Below are 22,541 nucleotides of genomic sequence, written 5' to 3'. Positions count from 1 at the left end.
AGTCTTCTTCAGGACAACTTAAGCCATACATAAAGCCTTGTTTTTTCATTGCTTTTGCTCTGCCCTAAGTCTTGTTTGTGTCCAAGTGGATCAATGTGGCCACCTGTATTTACGGCCATAGGCCATTTTATGCGGCCCATACTTTCAAGATACCTGTGTGACAGTTCTTCATTTTGCATGAATTCTGGGATCATTGCTTGTTTACAATACAAAGAAATGATTTCTTAGAAGAATAAGGTATTTATGTGTGTAAGACTTTCTCATTTACTTGTGTCTAACTAATTGTGACAATGTTAGAAGTAGGCATCAGGTTTCTTTGTTTACATTTGTTTATTGTCTTCAGTTTACATACAGTCTCACCTCCTTTCTTGCTGCCATGTCGGAAGTTCATTATTGGGTACCATTCAGCTTTGTGGTGTCAGCTGGGCATCCCACGCTTTCTCTGCACACCAGGGAACATCTCCGTAGTCAGCCTAAGCACTTGTGAAACAGTCTTACAGACTTCTAAATAACTTCCAAGGTCTGTATAAAAACATATATATATGAAGTCTCTATTCTTGAAATGATCCAGATAGGCATTTACGCGTTCAGGGTAAATCCTTTACAGTTCAACACTGTTAAAGTATTGGGTTGGGTTTTGGTGATTTTTTGGTTTATTTTTTTTTTCTCCAAGGGAAAACTTCTGTTCCTTACTTACTTCAGGGACGATACATCAACTGGTAAAAGGACAAAACTAAATGTGCTGTGAAAATGATAAATGTCTACTTCCAAAATTAGGGTAGTTATTTCTAAGCATGTTATTCTAATATTGTGCAGTGCAATTTCAAATTATTTTTTCTCTCATACCTGAACTTTGAATTGCATTATTTCACAATTTTGTCAACCTAAATCATTAATAATGTTTTCAATGAAGGGATGACAAGCTCTATTTATCTTTTTGTCTGCTTACTACATAGTATTGGAATAGATTCTTTCAAAGAACTTTTAATCGAGAGTCTTATATTTAGAGTTTATATTTCACACCTTTATCTGAACATTTCATTCTTTTCACACAGAAATTTGTTTTCAAAGGTATTTTTCCATAAGAGCTTAAAAAAAAAAAAAAGGAAAAAAGCAAATATTAGGGCCCATGTCAAAACACCATTTTTTATGATCTATTGCTTCTCAGCACTTCACTTTTCTAAGGGGTTCCTGCAGGGGTTTGCAATATTCTCTTCTGCAAGGAACAACACACTGTAATTTTGCTTCCTTGATTTCCCTGTAGGTCCCCTGAAACTTTGTAGATCCCTTTTTGCAGGGATAATCAGTTTTCAGTGGCCTCTACTGTGCTTATGAATGCAGTTCTCTTAATGAAGATATTGACTCTATGGAATAAGGAGATGGCCACATAAATATGATGGGCATTGGGACCCTTTAATACAAGATCATGGTTTATCAACATAGAACACAGACCAGCTATTAAAAGGAAAATGATGCTGTGAGCAGACAGGTAAATGGGAAACTCCTAAGAAGCCTTAGAAGATGCAGCACACTCTCCGGAACCATCCTGCCTGTTCTGAAGGACTTTATAAAGTATGGGGCTTTGAATTATTAGACCGAGTAAGGTACATAATACAGCAGAAAGCAGATATAATTCTTGACTGTGTCCTGAGTCTGTCCATGCAGTACCTAAACCAACTATACTATGGTAGTCTAACAGATGACGATGTTTGAAAGATGTCAGATAACAAAAAGAAATGTGGAAAATCTGTCTAAATTAGGGATAACTACTAACTTGTTTTCCATCAGTAAGAGGCCATGGGTTATACATGGAGCAACATCCACTTGGTAGGGTGTTCTGGATGGTGGACTTTGAAAAGGAATTAGCAGTCCCATAGGGAAATAGAGGAACTTTATTTCTGGTAAAAAAGAAAAAAAAAACAAAACCAAACTTTGAAATACTACCATTCCAAATACACACAAAGCAACAATGCTGATCATAAATTTGCAAATACTTATGTGAAAGCCCTTTCCTTCATATCTGAGGGAGAGCTTCTTATACAATTTATATTATTTGTAATAAGAATGTCAAAATGAGAAGCCTGACTTCGAGAACATTTATCTTTATTTTGCCTGTCTGGAAATCCAACCAAGTGAAAATGAAATAGTTTATGGTTTTCATAATCTCATTTATTCTATTACATATTACAACAGAGAAATAAATCCTGTGATTAAGATTTTCATAAAAAAGTCCATACTTGTACTTAGGCACCTGCCCAAGTTTTCAAAATGCTGAGCTCCTGCTATTTTCCATTCATCTCAGAGACATGGGTAAAATTATATTTCGTTTGTTGCAAATTCACTCCATTTCAGTACACAACAATGTAACTTGGAAAAATGAATAGGTGATAGATCACAGATGGGAGAAGCAGGTATATCTGAAGCCTGTCTGGTGATCTGGAATTCAGCCCCCAACCATCTGTCCTTTGCTTCCACTTAATTTTTAATACTGTGGTTAAAAATGGTATTGAATCAGTTGAATAGGACCTCAACGTATAGGTCAAAATGACAAAAGTAGGTCTTATGACTAGGGAGAATCAGATTTATTTTGGAGGTTTTTTAAGAGAATAGAAATTCCACAAAAGTAACTTTCCTTTTAAAAATGTTTTTTTGGTTGTTTTTTGATTTAGTTTTTTTAAACTTGATTTTGCTTTTGACCCCGTCAGTGGCCACAAACTGATTTAAGTCTCTTCATGACCTATGTTGCCTTGAACTGTAATACTTTAGTCTCTGTTATTGTTATTCTATCTCATTAAAATTTACTGAGTCATTCCAGACGGGAGCAACTGCAATCAAGTACTTGTCCCTGATAATTTAGCTTAAGCAGAGAACTAAACTTCTGTTTATGAGAGAAACCCTTTAAAGTGTAACAAATATTAGTAGCTAGAAATGAAGAGAAAATTTACTTGACTTTTCTTTCTGAATTCTATTCTTTTCTCATCAATTATGTAATTATACTTTCTGACATGAAATTCTAAGGGAAAAAAAAATCTGGTTTTGTTTTGCTCTTTTTATCTGTTATCTAATTTATATGTAATGAATCTAGGTAACAAAAACCTTTTTGACATACCTCTAGATTTTGGTTTTGGCTTGGTGTCTGGAGAATTTGGAACTTCAGATGGTCGTTGAAATTGTGATACATTTGATAACATTAGCTGCAAATGTTTTGCAATATTAGAGATTAGCATATATTAACATTATTCTGTCCTTAGAAATTAACTTTTAATGTATGAGAAACAGCTTTTTAAATTATTAAACAACATAGATAAAAACTATCTCAAATTGTTGAACAAACTAGAATAGAATCATTTATAAGACCCAAAAAACTAATTTCTGCTTTTTGTATTTTCTTATGTTTCTCTTCTTTAGGTTTAACACTGCAAGGAGAAATTCCTTCACTGGTCAAAGCTGAAATTAAATATATTAAGAAAGAAAACTACTTATATGAGAGAGAACATTATTAATAGGTGGATGATTCTTGAAAGGAATTTGTCTTTCACCACTCACTGAGATACATGAGTTTAATAAGGTAAGAAATATGTTAGGTCAGCACTGTTAGGAATTAGCTGTTTCTGAAGGAAGAAAAGTTAATGAGTCCCGAAGACTGAAATGTTAATTTTTTCATAACAAACAAAGAACAGTTTAGTGGTCAAACTTCTTGACTAGGAAAGAAACTTGAACTTGATCTTGGCAGGATGAGAGTTTACAAGGACTCACAGTGTATTTGCAGTTTAAGGTAATTAATTCAGGTCATGTGACAAAAGCTTGGGTCTCAGAGTTTCTTGATAGCTCTGAGAGCATTAAAGGGCAAAATCTTACTAATGTGTCTGTACAGGCACATGCAGAGGTGCTAGGAAGAATGTGTCCAGAAACACTGCTTTTGCCCTTGCGATAGAATCTCCCCCTTGTTCAGGAGAGATGAAGTCTCCAGAGACCTTGCTGAAGTATTTTAACTTTTTCTCTTCTAACTGCTTAATGCAAACTGAAATTTTTCAAGATTAAAACCTGATTAGGTTTGGATATTTGGGTGGGGGGGGGTCAAGTTGGTGCATCTCTGAATTCAGACTGATTATGCTTATAGCTGTCACTTGAGCTTTCTGATGAAATACCAATACAAACACATTTATCATTATGATAGTCTCAAAATTTAGTCATAAATTATTTTTTGAAGACTCCATATCTAGCAGGCAGCCAAATACGCTAGAGATCAGAGTAACACGTTAAGAAATACAAAATTTTCTTGAAAGCTATGAAGAAAGTCTCTAGAGAGGTCATTCTAATAGAACAAATTATATCTAAAAAAAATATAAAATAAACATTTGAGTATTCAGTGAGGAAATCTGTAAAAAGAGTTTGTGTCAACATAATTTTCTGAAATGAAACTACAATAGATTAGTTTGGTAAGGCAGGGGACAAAAATTCAAATGTTCCAGGGAGCCCAAAGTATAACCTAGCGTGCTGTAACTCACCTGTAAATCCAGCCTATAAAAAAGATCCGTCAAGATACAGTTTCTGAATGCATTAAAAAATAGAAATTTTTTTCTTATTATTCTGCCTTGAAAGAGATTTTTGGAAACATTTAATACAAAAGTAACAGAAGAAAATACTTCATCCCACAGAAACAATTAAACATTACCTTCTAAAATGAGACACTGAGTTTCAAGATTTGCCTATTTCAGACGACCAGCCCTAACCTTTCACATCACAGACAACAGCACTGTCAGTGGAAGGTTAATTTGGAATCTGTCTTTTTCAAGCTCATCTTAAAACAACTCTAAGTTATTTTGGTAATCTATTGTGATTCTTCAAAATTCAAATATCCTTTGCTTGCAGGTTCTCCATTTTTCATTAATCTCTTACTTACAATAAGAAATATGAGTAAATAACTTGTTACTTCCATTTTATTAATATGAATATTCTATGAATCCATCATTTGATTCTGTTCAGCACTATGATATTCTGTGAATTCATCATTTGCTGCTATTCAACTCTATGAAATGCTGTAGATATAATAGCATCCACTATGCATTTTCTAGTTCATTTACTTAGACCCCCCTGTATCATTTAGAAGGAAATCCAAACATGTTTTTTGTCATTTGTGGCTAAGCATCAGTAGTCCAAATTATTATTTCCATTGTTTCACAAGTACTTACTTTATTATGTTTCTCTATTCACCTACTTTGACTTGTAAACTTCTCTCACAGTAATAGATATTTCAACACGCCATCTCCATTTACTGTTTGCATCATCTATACAACATACTACACAACCTTCATGCAAAAAGTAGAAGCTACTTTTATCATTCAAAATCATGAGTGCAGCTATAGGTCAGAGTCATCAGAGACTGTAGAGAATGCAGAAAATATTGTCTTTTTATGGTAGCCAGTTGCCCGTTACTCGCAGAAGATTTACTGCAGTAAAAGAGAAGGCTCTTCTGGATGATCTTAAAAGTGCTGTTTCCACAAAGAATGACTTGAATTCTTACTAATGCTAAGTGGTCTAGCAGTGGAAAAAACAAGAAGGGAGGTTTTGAATCATGTACCTTTATGCCCATGCCACATTACCTTCCAGATATCACCATTCACACTTCTATCTGTCAAATGTCACTATGGGGAATACAGGCTAATGCAGTCATCTCCTGATAAGGACATAATGTCAAAGATTTTATCCTGTCATATACCGAAAAGAGAAATATGGTTAAAGATAACCTCTGGACACCTGCAACATAGCTGGATTATGACAGGCAAACATTGAAACACCATGTGAGATATATTGAATGCATTCTTCCCTGCTAAAATAGCTTAAGCCTGGATGGATTTGTTACCAAAATGGAGTTAAATGGAGTTAAAACAATATAAAGACAGGCTGTCTTGTGTAAACTGCAGGAATGCCTGGACATATGATATGGGTGTGAGGTCTACAGTTAAATCTTCAAGGTAATTTTGAACATTACACCCAGGAATCAACAGTCCCTATTGTACCAAATGCATTGTTGCAATTGATGTTTTGAGAGTGGCTATCAGGGATATCTTTGCAGCTACCATCACTGGATTAACTTCTATTGCATTTCACAATGTAATTTAGAAAGAGAAAGCCAGCTAAATCACTTCAACAGAAGATAACGGAGACACTAGGTCAGATTTTCAGTTCTGCTCCATCTTTTTCTTGTAGTTAAACAAACTATGTTAAAAATTAAATCCTTTAATCTGCTAACAGGTGTTTTTTTTTGGTGGAGGGATGTTTGGGTCTGGGGTTTTTTGTTTTGCTGTTTTGGTATTTTGGGGTTTTTCGGTTTTTGGGTTTTTTTGTTTCTGTTTTTTTTTTTTAAACATAAAGGAAACCATTCATGGTTGCACAAAACTTCATCTTTAATTCCAAATTGTGCTGCTGGGTGAATTGGGAAATGAGTAGTAATGGGATATAACAACTCTTGTTGGGCTTCTAAGAAAAGCAGGGCTATGGAGTTGGGCATATCTATTTGTTTCCATGTGCTGTTACAACTTCTTCTCCTCCTTCCCCTCATTTCAAGTAACATTTCAATCTGTGGGTCAGTTCCAGCAGCGGACACAGGCAAAATATAATTTCATTCAAGGTTTATCAAAATAAACTGTTGGGAAGAAAAATACACAATATCAATGCTATAAATGGGAAGAATAATAGCAGATTTCTATTGCAGAATGAGACATGAGGACCCTATGTGGGAGACAGCACTTCTCAAATGTCCCAAGAGCTTTGTAAGCTCTTCCCATAGGTTCACCCAGCAAGGCTGGTACTCATGAGACATAAAAACAATGGAAACAGACTTCATTAGCTATGATGTTTGACAACTACTTCTTTGCCTCTAGACTTCCAGTGGGAATCAGGTCAATAGAGTAGTGACAAGCTAATTACTCTTTGATGTCTGGCTGTTTTATCTTCATGATTTCAGTTCAATTCCCCATGGAGGCATTTGTATCAGGAGCAAACCAGCACTGTAGCAGAGCCTGTTGCAAGCCAGAGGCTTTCACTGTGAAGAACTTCCTTTTTGAAAAAGAGATTAGAAACTTCAGCATAAATGCTGTACTGCAAACCCTCATCCATTTCTGCTGGTAGATACATAACTTATCTGACCTTCTGCAGGTAATAATTTGCTATGAATGCTTACAGTTCATAGAGCGTTAGCTTCCTTTCTTTCCAAAAAGGAGTGACTACTTTAATAATGGTTTAAAGCAGGGTGACAGAGCTCTATAGGAAAACGTCCTGTACTCTTTTCTCTGCAGATTAGAGAATTTCCGTATATCTTTCTTCCCTTTATCAATAGAAGTTTTTGGAAGAATTTAATTGAGCTTCAATCAGACTGTCATTTCATTTTCTTAAAAAAAAAAAAATAAAAAAAATCAAATATTCCCTATTAAGTGGTTTTGCTTTGTTTAATGCACTTCAAGAGTGGAGTTTTGTGAGTGAATTGTGAAACCCCTTGACTAGAGAAACCCCTTTGAGAATCCCTGACAAACAGCTGACTACGGTCAACAGCCACTTTACCAGAGCAATATGAAGAAAATGGAGCTGATTTTTAGCTGGGTGAAAAATCGTATATTTCTGATTTAGCCGTCTAATTCTGTAAGAGATATAAAATGGACTCTGGTTCTTTGAAGTTATTTCCTTCAATGTATCTTTAAAGGGTATATTATTAGACTGTCCTAATGCAAAATGATCAGCTGAAACTAATCTCACTAATGAGGTTCATTTGTTCTTTGACAAAGCAATAAATAGTTTTCTCAAGAAAAAACTTAACTAATAGTTTAGCCACAGCCTTATAATTAATTTTCTTCTCCAGTGCTAGCAAGCATGGAAACAAACAGTAAATTTTTCATTTGTTCGTCTCTTTAGAGCAACTGTTTAGCACAGATATGCTTGATTAATGGATTTAATTTGTTCCCTTCTCCTGTAGTCAGTTTTCATATTACACTTGTTATCAGAGGATAGGACAATAATGTGGGCACTCTCGTTGTACTGTATTCCATCAGTGTCAGGGCTGCCTCCTAGCTCCAGGTCTGCATCTTTAACCTTTGTAGTCCTGACGAATCTTTCATCAATCTGTGTTACAGTCACCTTGGGAAGGAAAAGCAGAAGCACTCAGTCAGCACTTACAGGTAGTAAAGTGTGTCATTATTTCTTAGAAAATGCTGGCAGCAGTGCACCTTTCATTTCCCACAGAAATATGATTTGTGAGATGAGCAACCCTACTGTTAAGAGAGGAAAATGTAAGTTAATAGTCTGCTTGCTAACTGGATTTTATATTTATATTTATATGTGTATCTGTGTGTATAGCAGTGCATGTAAAAGAATGTACATACATATATGTATAAATTATACTTTTTTTTAACCTTATAGTTTATATATATATATACACAAACTATATTTTTGTGGTTTTAGTAATTATTACTATTATATACTTACATTTCATATGCCTGCTTCAAGTAACATCACAAAAAATAAGACAGACTTCAAAAACTTCCATTTCACAGTGCTAGTTCCCTCCCAGTGGAACACACATAATCATAGAGACTTGCTAAGGTTATTCTAGGTTTGAGGCTAGCGAAGTGCCGCATAATTAGAAGGTGTCATGTTCCTTCAGTTTCTATTATACTCAAAAGGAGTTTAACCAAATTTAGTGGGAAATACATTACTTCTGTAAATGGCACATTACATCCTTATATAATAAATCAAGTTTAAAAGATCATTAAGAACTACTGAAATAAAAATATGTTTTAGAGTGCCACTGTGGGTGTGCATCATATAAATTCTTTTAGGATCATGGCATACAACTGGAAAAAAGAATTTTAGTGAACTTGTAATTTATTTTCAGATTTTGTGATTCAGCAACTACATAAATAACAGTTATACATCTTCTGAGGTATCATATGCATTTTAGTATTGCACAGTGATGTAGATACTTCTTTGTGTTCTTCTGATTTCAGTAGTGTAGAAATGCTGTGAGAGACAGTCTAGGCCAAAGAACCTTAACAATATAAGTAGACAAGACCAATTACACAAGTGAAAAAAACAGAGATGAGGATGACTTGCCCAAAGTGCCAGGGCAGGCTGGTGTCATAGCCAAGTGTAAGCCTGAGACCTGAATCCTGTTCAGATGTGCAATCCACTGGGCATACTGGCTGCCTGTGGCACTTCTATTTAAGTGCCTTCCATCCGTGTTATTTCTGACCTATTCGGCTTATGAGGACTGAATAAGACCATGACACACGCTAGACATTTTAATACTCTGTCATATCAGGAGGAAAAACATCTGTTACACAGAGTTTACTTCAGAAGAACATTACACTAAATCCTTCATTTATCAGTGACAATAGCGGCACGACAAGTTGTGAAATATTGATGCAAGTTTTTCTCATTCATCAGGATCACACCATTCATTTTGCCTATTTCAAAGGTAGTTCCAGATGGAGCAATAACATGTGAGCATCAATTGATATATTCATTTATTTAGCTTTTTTTTAAACCTGACCCATCCTAGAAAAGTGAAATAGTGAAATTAAAATTACAAAATCTATGATTCTGTGATTCATCTTAGATACTTTCTTAATTTGATAATTTCATTATAATCATGACATCTAAAGCCAAATGTAAATGAATACGTTAAAAATATAAAAATGGGGTTTTTTTAATTAACAATGGGATATTTTAGGAACATTTTGAAACTAATATTGATAGTGATAGTTTTGAAGGTGATAGTTTTGAAAAACATCATTCTAGTTTTTTTTTTAATTAGTAAGTTTTCTTGTGTTTCGTCATTTAGAGTTTGGTGGTTCTTTGGTTTTTTTCCCATTCAGTTAAAGACAGTTTGGTTTGCCAGATGAGTTCAGGATGGTCACATATAAATATTTGTTTCTCCCTCTGATTTTGAGAGTGTCTGGATAAAACTAGTTTGGTCTTATTTAATCGGGAATTTTTATTGTCTCAGTGAATATATTTGAAACTCCAAAGCAAAGAAGTAGTCAGATTGTTTTCTGTAGATCATTTTTGCTCAGTATAATGTGCACTTAAAGTCTATGTAAAATTTCTGTGAAATTTTTACTTTAGAAATCATAGCATATAATAAAATCAAGTAAGACCAACATTTTTTCTATGCTGTAAATTCTTATTTGTGTGAGTTTTCAGGGAAAAAAAATCAAATCTGGAAAAAACTCTTTAATATACGTATTTTGGAATTATAGAAATATTGTAGCTGAAAGCCCTTTAATAGAGAAGATTTTGAACTACCTGCATTACTTGAATTTTTATCACCTTTTATCACTTGTTACTGTCTAGGTTAGCTTTATACCTAACTTGGTTAACAAAAGAGAGTTGAAACAAAATTTTAAAAATCAACATGAAATAAGAAAAAGTTGATGGATTTTGCAAAAATAAATTAATAGACCTTTCAAGTTATCCGGGTGGTTTTTAAGATACCATCCCCTGTCTGTTGAGACAAGTTACTTTGCAGTACAGAACAGAAAAGAGAAGCAATCAAACATAGAAAGACCAAAAAAAAAAAGAGTTGGCTTCTAATTATGTGTGGCCTCACTAATACTTTGTAAAATAAGAGCCCTTTGTTCATTCCTTAAATTTCCTACATTGATCTCTGCCTGAGGCTGAAGTCTTCCAAGAAAAGCTCAGCCAAAAGAGCTCAGTTGTTTCTAAGAGCACGGAATTATTACTATACAAAGCCAGACATAGGAACCAAGGTAGATTGGGGGTGCCACAGACAGGGGTTGAAATAAAGAGGTATTTTATATGCTTCTAGTTAACTCACCTGAGTCCTTCTACAAATGGCCTATAACTGTTTGTAGTTTGTAAATATTCAATGAGTCATAGTTTTATTTGAATGCTATTTCAATACTTTGAAGGCCAACATACAGATGTACTAATGAATTCAGTGAGTATTTGAAAGTAAACTTTTACTGTGCTTCCTGCTTTGAAAGAAGAAAAAAACCCCTCACATCCTAAAAAATCTGATCTGGAGATAGTAAATCATTGAACTTTCTCTCAGTTTCTGGTCTGAAAAATCCATTGAAAAAGCCAACCTTCATGTTTTGGAAATATTGTGCAAATAAAGTGAACCCTCATTGTATAGTACTAAAAATACAAAAATTCTACAAGGAAATTAATAGTTCTGTTTTCAAACTAGAGAACTGTATGGGTTTTAGCTGGGATAGAGTTAAATTTCTTCATAGTAGCTTGAATGGTTTGGATCTGTGCTGAAAGCAGTGTTGATAACACGGGGATGTCTCAGCTATTGCTGAGCAGTGCTTGCACAGCACCAACCCCTTTTTCTGCTCCTCACCCTGCCCCGCCAGCGAGCGGGCTGGGGGAACACAAGAGGCTGGGAGGGGACACAGTTGAGACAGCTGACCCCAACTGACTAAAGGGATATCCCAGACAGTATGGCATCATGCTCAGCAATAAAAGCTGGGGGAGAAGGAAGAAGAAGGGGGGGATATTTGGAGTGATGGCATTTGTCTTCCTAAGTCACCACTACATGCGATGGAGCCCTGCTGTCCTGGAAATGGCTGAACACCTGCCTGCCAGTGGGAAGCAGTGAATGAATTCCTTATTTGCTTTGCTTGTGCGCGCAGCTTTTGATTTACCTACTAAACTGTCTTTATCTCAACCCACGAGTTTTCACACTTTTACCCTTCCAGTTCTTTTTGCATCTCACTGTGGGGAAGTGAGCAAGTGGTTGTGCGATGCTTAGCCGCCTACCAGAGTTAAACCACAACAAATATGAAAAATATATCAGCTTGAGTACCACACAGTAATTGTGGGGTACAATAAAAATACTTACTCTTATGAGCAAATGTCTTTGGTTCCTGTAGGAAAAAATGGAGAATAATACAGTAATTAAATTGTAATTCACCTCTTTTTCTATTTGTACATTAAATAAGGCTGCCTTGAAGTTCTACAACTTCCCAGCTAAGGAATGCTTTATATGATGAGCTCAGTGATGGGTTTTTTTCATGTAGCAGTGTGTGTGCACATGTCCCTGAACACATAACACAATATCTATTCAAACTCTGTCATTAGCATGAGAGCTAACAAGCTTGGAGATGACTTAGTGAAAGGTCAGGTGCTTCATTAAAACCACTTGTCAGCCATTGGAGGATTTCCAGCAATGGCGAGCAATGACAAAACAACTGAATTCATATCATATTTCTGCACAATTAAGTCTAAGGAAATTAGAGGCAATTTAGAGGAATAGCTGAGAGACTAGTCAAGATGAATTATACTCATCTATACTAAACCAAAGTGCCTCAATGCCTTGGCAATTAAAATACTGTTATCTGTATAGAAATGACCATTATGTCAAGCAGTTTGAGCCTGTAATCCTTAGTCAAAAAACAGGACATAGGTTTTTCTCAGAAGAGACAATTGAACTCAGAAACCTTCCTACCACAATCAGCAGCATATTCCAGAGAAATTGGAAATCACTCAAGACTGATTCTCACAGTCTTGGAAAGACTGTGAACAATGTATTTTGATGCATTCAGTAGTTGCCGTGTGTCCCATACAACTGGTATGGTGAAAGGAATCCTTTCACTCAAGGTGAAAGGAATGCTGTGTTTCTCCTGTGTGCCAGAGCAGGAGGCTCCTCCATAGAGGGGCTATCGATTTGCACTGGTTTTGGACTGCTGTCTGAAGAGCATCCTCCTGACTTAGAATTGTTTAACTTGGCATGCCCAAGTGATAAAAGACCATTACAATAGCTGAAGCAATTCATATATAAAAACCAAAATGAGCCCCTGAAACAAGAGATTTGAACTAGTAGAATAAGATTACTTAAATACTCCAGTCTGACACTTTGACAGAGGAGTTCACAATCCTGAAGGGAATAATTCCCTTTTGATGCCCTGTTACAAAATCCAAGAACAACAAGAATGAACTTGAAGCAGAGCTTGTTAACTTGGAGAAGGCAGGATAGAACTCACTTTTGGTGGAGAGCCAGTTGTTGCAGCTTGTATTTAAAATTGGCAAGACAATTTACTGAACATTTATTTTATATGATTGATTTTTCACTGTTTAAAATAAAAAAGTTATCAAAGTTCCTGCCTCAAGAAGTGCTGTGAGCTTTAGTTAAAGGGAAGAACTGCAATTTTTCCACTTAGGTAAAACTTTTTGCTATAACTTACTTGTAGTTCCACAAATACAAATAAAAATCAAAACCAGAATGAAGAACAGGAAGAAAATGGAAAGAAATGTTAACATGTTAACATAATACCATATTAACCATATAACTATATTACATTACCATAATAAAAGTTACATAAACCACATTAACATTGCAGGAAAGCAAATTAATTTATTTGAACATTCAGAAGTAGCTGATGTATAAAAGAAGATATATAAAGAAATGCTTTTTATTAAATTCATACCTTTTGAGTTAGGTGATGTTCTTGACAAATTTGAGAAGCTCTCTTGACCTTCTCTCTGATGGCATGGGAATACTTTTTTCCATCTTTCTTTTTCCAAAACCTGAAAATTCAACTTAATTAATTTGGCATTTCCACAGCATTACTATGATTCAGAAGCTGTTGACTCTACACTCCCCAGTCTCAGCTGTGTTTTGCAGCTTGCAAGGTTTCTCTTTCTCCTCTCCCAAAACTAATGTTGAGGTAAGGAAAGGAAACTTTTTCTCCCTTTCCTCCCATCACTTTCTTCCTGTGAATTAGCATTTGAGAACAGGGGAGGACAGCTGAGACTTTAATTAGCATCTTTTATGAAACATGTGTGAACATATATAAATCAGATAATCAATAGTTTCTCTGTGTGATGGACAAAACAATAAGAAGATTTCTCAACAAAAACTCATGTGTGTCCTGACCAGAATCATATGACTGAGAAAAAAATCAGAAGGTAACAAAACTAACTGCATAAAAATCTCAGTATCTATTTCAATACACAAATCATATTGCACTGTTGACAGAGATCTAGTTAGGGATCTCTTTCGGGGATTGCTTGTCATGTAAGAGCTGGGTACAGGAGAAATGTTTTAAAATTTCCTGTGATGGTTCATCAAGCTACCATTAAAACGAAACTTCTGATAACAATAATTGAAAAAGGGCAAATTACAGAGATCAGGTGTCTTCAAGCTGCTGCAAAATATCATATTGACAATCACCATGGATGTCATCAGAAATCTTAAAATGCAGAGCGAACAATAACATGAAAATTTAATTATTCCAGATTACTATTTGCAGGAGAAATGTGTCAATAAATGTAGAACGCAGCACTGATTTCACAGCAACTTCTAATGAATGCTCAAAAGTTGTGAAAAACTGCTGCCTTTTTTTCTTTATATGCAAAGCTTGATATAGTAGACTTGAATATTTGTGTATATACACATTGTAACAATGTATTTCCTAATAATCTCATTTTCTAAAACCCGATGCAAACTAAATATTAAGTAAACCAACCGCAAACCTTCCTGAACTTTTACAATACCTGAGAACAGCAAGTCCCTACCAAACAAGCAAGATTAGTCTAATGAGTGCTGGTGTGGGGCTTAAAAGATTTGAATTCAGTTCTCTTCTGTACCAGAGTTTTCCTCTGAAAAAAGTCAGTTAGCCTTTCTTGACTTCTCCAGATACAAAGAACATTTTCTGACTTTAGTATTATGTGACAGCAATGGAGATCCAGAGGTCCTTAGCTACGATAATAATGGTGGAATATTCATTATCAAAAATAGTTAGATATAGTTCTTTTTTAAAAAAAAATAAAAATCTTTATTCTCTGAGTAGCTAGCTCGTCATGCAAGTTATAATGCAAACACCTTGGTTTAGTTTGATTATTTGGCATTTATTATATAAATGTATATCATGGAAGTTTAAAAAGCTGGTATGACCTGTAGCATTTGCTGTTTCTGCCGTGGTTTTGCTGCTGTTAAATAATTACTTACCTGAAATATACTAGAAACAGAAATCACCCATGCCAATTGGTTTGGTAAGAATGCAATGCATCCGTGAAGTCTGGCTATTTGTTGTCTTCTGACCGGAGTTTCCGGTAGTCATATAGTTCTGTAAAATGCTAAATGTTGTTTCCTGGATTGTATTATAACAAACCATTTCTCAGAGACCAGCAGAATACTTGTGGAAGCTGGAATACCCTTAAACTAAAATTGTTGGAAAGGAGCTCATTCGAACACTTTTTTGCTCCGTTTTTTTCCAGATGGTCTGATGACAACATTTAAAGGAAATGCAGATAAGCATTTCAGAAGGCACTGACAAGCGAGAAAGTGAAAGCCATTTCTATACATAAACATATACATATGTGTACATATATGTTTGTATATATGTGTACATATATTGTACATATATTATACCTATATAAACAGCAAAACATACAGATGTGTAACTGTACCCTGTGGCAGTGTACTATCAAAGCCTAATCATTGACTCAATGTCATGGATAATAACTGCAATGAAATTGCACCAGCTTTGGTTTTCAGTTGTTGTACTGAACAATGCAAATTCTCCAGGAAATTCAAAGTACTTAAGATCTTCAAACATACTAAACCTCAGGTCTCTGCCATTCTTTTTTATCTCCTGTTTAGTGTGCAAACACAGCTGTGCTATCACAGTCTGTGCTCCCATCTTCAATTTGCTGTGAAAAGGCATCTAGAAAACTTTCTTTGTAATGCTTTTGGAAGAGTTTGTATTTAAACAAGAGGAGTCTGCTTAATAATTTCACGGTGAGTTTTTATGGATAACAAAGGATTTGGGGACCTGCAGAGGCCTTTTTTTTTCATGTGCATTTCCATGCCAATACCTTTCTGATAAAAGCTGCAGAGAAAAATATTTTCCAGACAGACTTTATTTTGGTTTATTTTACCTCCAACACAGAAGATAATAGTTAACGTGAATGTACAGATTTACACTGAGGTGAGAGAAATCTTGTCAAGGAGCGCAGTGAAAGCATGTCTGTGCTCACAACATATCTTCAAGCAAGTGCAGTCCCTCTTATAAATGGGAACAGTGACAGAAAGCGTGATATGAGGCAGATTAGCTGCGTCTCGGTGTCTTCTGGCAGCACATTATGTTCGTGTCATGTTCTTGAATTTCATTTACAGATAAGCTCTGTGAGTAATTGTAGCATGCATCTTAAAATTGTAATCTACTTTTGATGTATGGAAACAGAGGCAATTAGATTGAGAGAATCCTTCAAATGACTTTGTATGTTATTTAGCTTTTGAATACATGGTTTTCCACAAGGAAATCTGTTCCTCCACTGCTCCTCTTTAAACCTTTTCAGTCTCCCAACAGACTATAGTTTAAGGTAAGAGGAATAAATTGATGGCCACTGAGCTCCTGAAGGAGTAGGTTTTTGTGGGTTTTCCCATAATGCAGTAAGTCCTATTGGTCTTGCAAGCCTGGATGGTGTTAATGTTCATACATTATCCTAATGGTCTGAATGCCATCAGTACTCCACCTCAAGCTTCAATAATTACTATTCAAATGATATTTAACTTAAAAGCAACATCTGAGTATATCCCACCTTTCTCCCACGCATCTTTGTCACAGGTAAGAAGTGATTAGAAAATGGATTATATGATTTTCTAATTGTTCCATAAAGGAATACTTTCCAGATTTAACAAAAGAGACTCAGTTTGCACAGGGACTTCAAAAACGAGGGTGAGGTAGTTCTGCACTCCTGAGTGGCTGATAGAAAATTTTAGGAGATATTCAGTCAACCTGTGTGCAAGGAAATCCTCTGAAAATACTGATCTCATGTATTAATAAAAGACTGCCCATCAGCTTGGCTGCTCAGGAGAACTGAGAGTCACGTGAAACTATAAAAAAGGAATCTGCCAAAAAATTCCTGATTTCAATTGGTTTTGAGGAAAGCTCAGTTTTAAATACTAACATTTGTCAGTTAGACTTGATTTTGTTTGGCTTCTGAGTGTGATGACAAGAAGTTTCCTTCTTCACTTCACATTAAACATAGACGGTGTACCCACATGACATCTCTTCCTGTAGTATCTTCTATGGATTAATCTCCATTCAGAGCTCTGAAAGATAATTATCTCACTTTACACCTACCGTTAGTATCTTTCTCTATCTAGCAACATAAAAAACCCATAAGGGTCATGCTTGGAAATTACCCGCTTAATGGTAAGAGATGAAATTTCACATCATTACAAAGAACTGTTAGGAAAGAGTTGTTTTGCAAGCAGCTACTTTCCCCTCTGATGTATTTGCTTTGCTTTGGGAATTAAAAGTTATCTTTGCATAAAAGTTGTGGTAAGATGAAACACTGCATATATCCCCTCTTGTAGATAGAAAATGAATATAGCAGAGGTATTTTATTGCATTATTGCTACTCTGTGCCATCTCTGCCATTTCACAAATATCATTAAAACTGAAGAACATCAGTCATAATATGTTTAAGATATAGCATAAAGACGAGTTATGTGTATAGATTTTCCATGCTCGAGCAGCAGACTAGCCCCTCTGGAACGTATGAGTATTTACTAACAAATCCACTTTGCTGGCAATTATCATTGCAACCAATTAGCCCTGCATTCACTTCTTGGCTGCTCTTCAAAGTAAAACTCTGTTTCTCAGAAAAATTATTTTTGTGAGATGTACTTGGAGGAGCCACCTTTTTTCTAATGATCTTTTAGTGACTGATGCCTGGATTTATTTGTAACAGTGAAAGTCTTGGATCAGGTTCCTAGCTGTTAGCTACAGAGTACCTTTTAGTGTCTGTAGTGTAACTCTCAGATTAAATGACACTTTTCTCTCTTGTTCATAGAGTCTTAAGTTATTGCTGACCAGCATATTTCTTCCAGATCTTGCTATGCTGAATGAAGACATTGATCTGCAGCCTGCTCACCATGGTTTATCATTTCTCCCTGCTAGAGGTTAGTATCCTTATCAGCTAGCAACCTCATTGAAATGCTTTCAAGCCCAGGCCAGGCAAAATGCTTTGGGGTCGCAAATATATTTTCTCTAAGCTTAACTTCCATGATTTAGACTGAAGTCATTTTGGAGGCATCAGTACAATTAGCTGAGTAGCAGGTTGGGAGGGGTTGATAGTATTGAGTAAGAAAATGGTAATACTAGATTAGCAGCAGCAATGCTTTCAGCTGTGAATTTCTGGTCCTGCTCTGCAAAGTAGCTAAGTTCTCTATATGGTGCTGTACCAACACAGGTACCAGAATGAGTGTCTCCCTAGTGCGTTGTCCTCTGTGTTTGCTTTAAACTAGCTTCTAGAGTGCCTGTCTTTTCTTGTTCACATCAAAATGAAACCCCACATTTGAAGACTACTTGAAGGAAAAAAGCATAAACCCACGTTAAACTGACAGTCTCCCAGCCACTAAACAGAACACTTGAGAAAGAAGAAATCTTGTAACATTTGTTTACTTTCCCAACTGGAACACAAATACTGGGAAATCACTGCCACATGCATATTTACATTCTGTAGTATCGGGGAATCTTCTTATAATGTGATATATCAAGCTGAGTTCCACAAGCTGTTCCACAATGGAAATTTTCTTTTGCTTTAACAATGAATTTCTCCGATAAACATTGCCAGGAATTTTAATTAAAGCAAATAATGTGGATCGTTGTTTAACAGATCTGGAATCATTAGTAAATGACTTAATTTTATTATTGCTTATAGGGACTTAGGAAACAGTGAGAACACATCATGACAACGGGAAACCTCCCAGGAAGAGAGAGTTTGGGCTCAATGTGTGTGGTGCAAATGATAGCTATAAAACTGGAAGGAAGTTTTACTTTTAGACTATATCTTAAAGCCCAAATAAAAACATGTAAATGTTATTTATCTTATTAAACACTACACTGAAAAGACCAAAGGAAACAGTTCCCCTAGGTGGCAGTAGTATCAGATAGCATATATATATATCCCTCTGTATGAAGGCTGACTCCTCAATGGAAATAATACTTAAATTTCTGACAGCAAAAAAAATTATTATGGAAAGAGAAAAAAAAAAGCTAAAAAATACTTACAAACATTTCTGTTCAAAGAAATATTCCCCTTACACTGTTCTGTACAGATGTGTCCATCTATAAAGATCATTCTGTGTTGTAAATCCAATATGTGGCCTAAAACCACAATTCTTAACATTTTTTTTTTTTCATCCTGAAAACACTTTGACAATGTTAAAGCAAAATGTGTTAGAGTAAAAATTTTTCTGCCTGTTTCCTTTTTTTGAAGGGAAAGAAGGGATTATAGGACTGTTCCTTTTTATAAGTATGATCAGTACAAATAATCACACACAACCTTGCGGTTATTGTTGTGAGAGACATAAATTTTTCTCTTTTCACTCATTTAAGGGCTGATGCAATACCCATGGAAGTCAATGGAAGGTTATCAAGACTTACAGGAATAATTTACCACAGCTAAACAGCTGCTTTGTCTTCAGAGATATGTAAGTAATCAATCATGTTTGAGTTTCATAATACGTTTTGTACTAGCAAGTGTACATTAATAAGAATTACTTAACTATAAATAATTTTTTTCTTGTTAAAATAATATCAAAATATAACACTGTACATAAAATGGAAGAATTTGACCTGCAGTTTATAGGATGGTATGAAGAAAGGGTCTTTTGTGTTATTTTGAAATTATTGCATGAAAATAATCATGTAAAGTATTATTTTATGATGTAATGTAGGAGGAGCATAATATATGCTCTTAAGGTTTATATAAAAAGGGCCACAATTATTAGTAGGGAGTTTTAATTATTTTTTACAATATTTTCTCATAAAAAATATTTCCTTCACACCTCTTAAATAACGAAGAGTTTGTCCATAAATCAAAAAAATAAATGAAAGCTTAATATTCGATTGTTGAAATATACCGTATATTTGGGGTTTGTGTCGCGGTTAAGCTCAAAAATACTGTGGGTGGTTTTTTTTCTTTTAATAAATGTATTTGGGGCTGTAAAAAAATGCATTTACAAGACTGGATATATACACAACTCTTTCTGGAAAGAAGAAACAAGCATGTATCCTGGTATTTTTTCATTATCTCTGTAAAGAGGTACTCCGTGTTTTTTTCATTTACTCAGTCAATCAAAATGGGAGAAGAGAACCTAACTGAACAACCTAGCAGGCAGTGCAGGAATCTATTATTTTAGTTGGATACACATTGGTGGTACATAAATTTGATCTACAAAAAAACCCCAATGAAACACAAAACCCCCACTAAACTAAAATTCTTGTATGTCTTTAGGGGAGAAAAAGACAACAATTGATGTGAGGAACATCAGTCTCTACGGTTATTCTTTTCTTAATTTTCCCAATTATAGTAGGTAGTGACCAGAATTGGTAGTATATAATTAAATTAGATGGCAGGTAAGCTCGTGGATGAGAGAATCAACTGGATTAACATCACTTGAAAATAACAGAAGCCAAATTTCTCATAAATTGAGTATATTCAAGGCACTGGTTATTCCTTTCTCACCTGATTTGGAGTCAAAGAAATCTATGGAAAGATTCACTTTTGTTCTATAGGTTTTGTTCAGGCTAGAGTTAGATATTTTCCTGTTACAAACTGAACTTCTTCCATAAACACAACAAAAATTCTACTTTGACCTGTTGGGAATTGATTCCCACCCCCCACCCCCATTCAGTTAGATACTACTAGGTAACCAGTTTTTACACAGATGTAAAATTTTTCTTCACTCTTTTTCAGCAGGTATTAATATCAACAGTCTGGGAATACTATTTGTTCTTCTATGTCATCTTTGAATTGACAAGTTCAAACCGCTTTTAAACTTAAAATTGCAAGGCAAAGAAAAGAAATATATAACCTCACTTTGAACTAATGTTATCTAGCAGTTATTTAATTAAGGATAAGAACAGGCATTGAAGTAGATACCATAGAATCATAGATTCATAGAATCATAGAATGGTTTAGGTTGGAAGGGACCTTAAAGGTCATCTAGTTCCAACCCCCCTGCCATGGGCAGGGACACCTCCCACTAGACCAGGTTGCTCAAAGCCCCATCCAGCCTGGCCTTGACCATACCAAGTTTGAAACTTAGCTGTGATTTTGGGTAGAGACACTGCAAGTATGAAGTTTAGAGACACAAAGAATCTCTAGGCTGAGAACCTCAAAAAGAAATAAGGGGAGTTTATATTGCAGTTTTGAGGTATATTAAAAGAAGTTGACTTTTAGAAGACAGACAACTAGAATCTTCTAAATGAAATCAGGTCCCATTATGGCTTTTCATATACAGTATGGAAAATTAAGACATTTAGAATTAATAATTACATTTGAATATTTTTATCAGTGTCCTTGCTCTGATGAAAAGCCAGATCATATCAGTAGGTGAGTTGGTATACTTCAGACCCTTTGAAATGAAATACAGGCATGAAGAAGTTCTGCAGGGACTTTAAAACAAAGACAAACATTTGAAAATGGAAATCTGTGAACGGTTCAATGATTTTGTAAATTGTACATAATCTTATATAGTGTTATAGCTCCTTCGAAAGATGATGTCCTCATATTGTCCCCAAAGGTGTCTAGAATGAAAGCTCAGTGCTAGAACAGGGATGTCTATGGACTCAGTGCATGCTCTCTCTACCATTATGGAGTTTTCCCTTTCATGTATCAACATATTCCAGTTTCTTTGATTTGAAGATCCCCGAGAGTGATTCCTCCAGTGACACTATTTTTACAATAGTCTTGTATTTCAGTTGTTAGGTGCTATCTGAACAGAAGCTTGAAGTTACAACAGTATGCTAGTACACAAATTAGAGAAGTGTTCTGATTGCCCGTAATTTCCATACATTATCTAACCAAAATGTATAAATACATACTTCCATTATGAATAAATATTTCTGGTTTAGAGAAGGGTGACCAGTCTTGTAAGCCTGTATTTAGGGAACACATCTGTAACAAGAAACAGACTGTTATTGAAACTTTCTGCTTAAGTAACAAGTTTTGAAAGTGATAAATGCAAGCATGGTTTAGGTGTTTAGGGTTTTCTGTGTGTCTTTCCCTTCAGAGATATCTCCTAAGTATCTGAACTTTAGCTTTTAAAATTGTAAAAAAGAATATTATTTTAAAATAACAGCAATAATATGGACAGTTTTCCAACCATGGTAGAACAGAAAAGCTTATACATGAAGATTATTTGATCATGTGTGAAGAGAGAAACTCCAGTTTATGGAAGTACAATTGAATGATGTTTACACAGTGCAGCCAAATCCAAAAATAATTATGAAGTTGCAGCGGACAAAGCCTATCATTATAACTTGCTTAAAGGTTGTGTCATTGTTTTGCTAGTATATGAATCCCACATTTTCGGTTTCTGCAGTTAGATAGATGAAACTGACCTTTAGCTCTGGAGCAGCTTTCCCCCAACCATTCAAAGTGCTGATGCGGGCTCTCTTCCCTCTTCCATTCAAAGACAAGACATTATAGGAGACAGTACTGTCTTTCATGGTTAATTTATATACTCTGGGTTTTTTGAAATCTTTCCTTTCAAAGTA

This window comes from Rissa tridactyla, chromosome 1 (assembly GCF_028500815.1).
Source record: "Rissa tridactyla isolate bRisTri1 chromosome 1, bRisTri1.patW.cur.20221130, whole genome shotgun sequence".
In the NCBI taxonomy this organism is placed as follows: Eukaryota; Metazoa; Chordata; class Aves; order Charadriiformes; family Laridae; genus Rissa; species Rissa tridactyla.
This window is presented reverse-complemented; position numbering follows the sequence as displayed.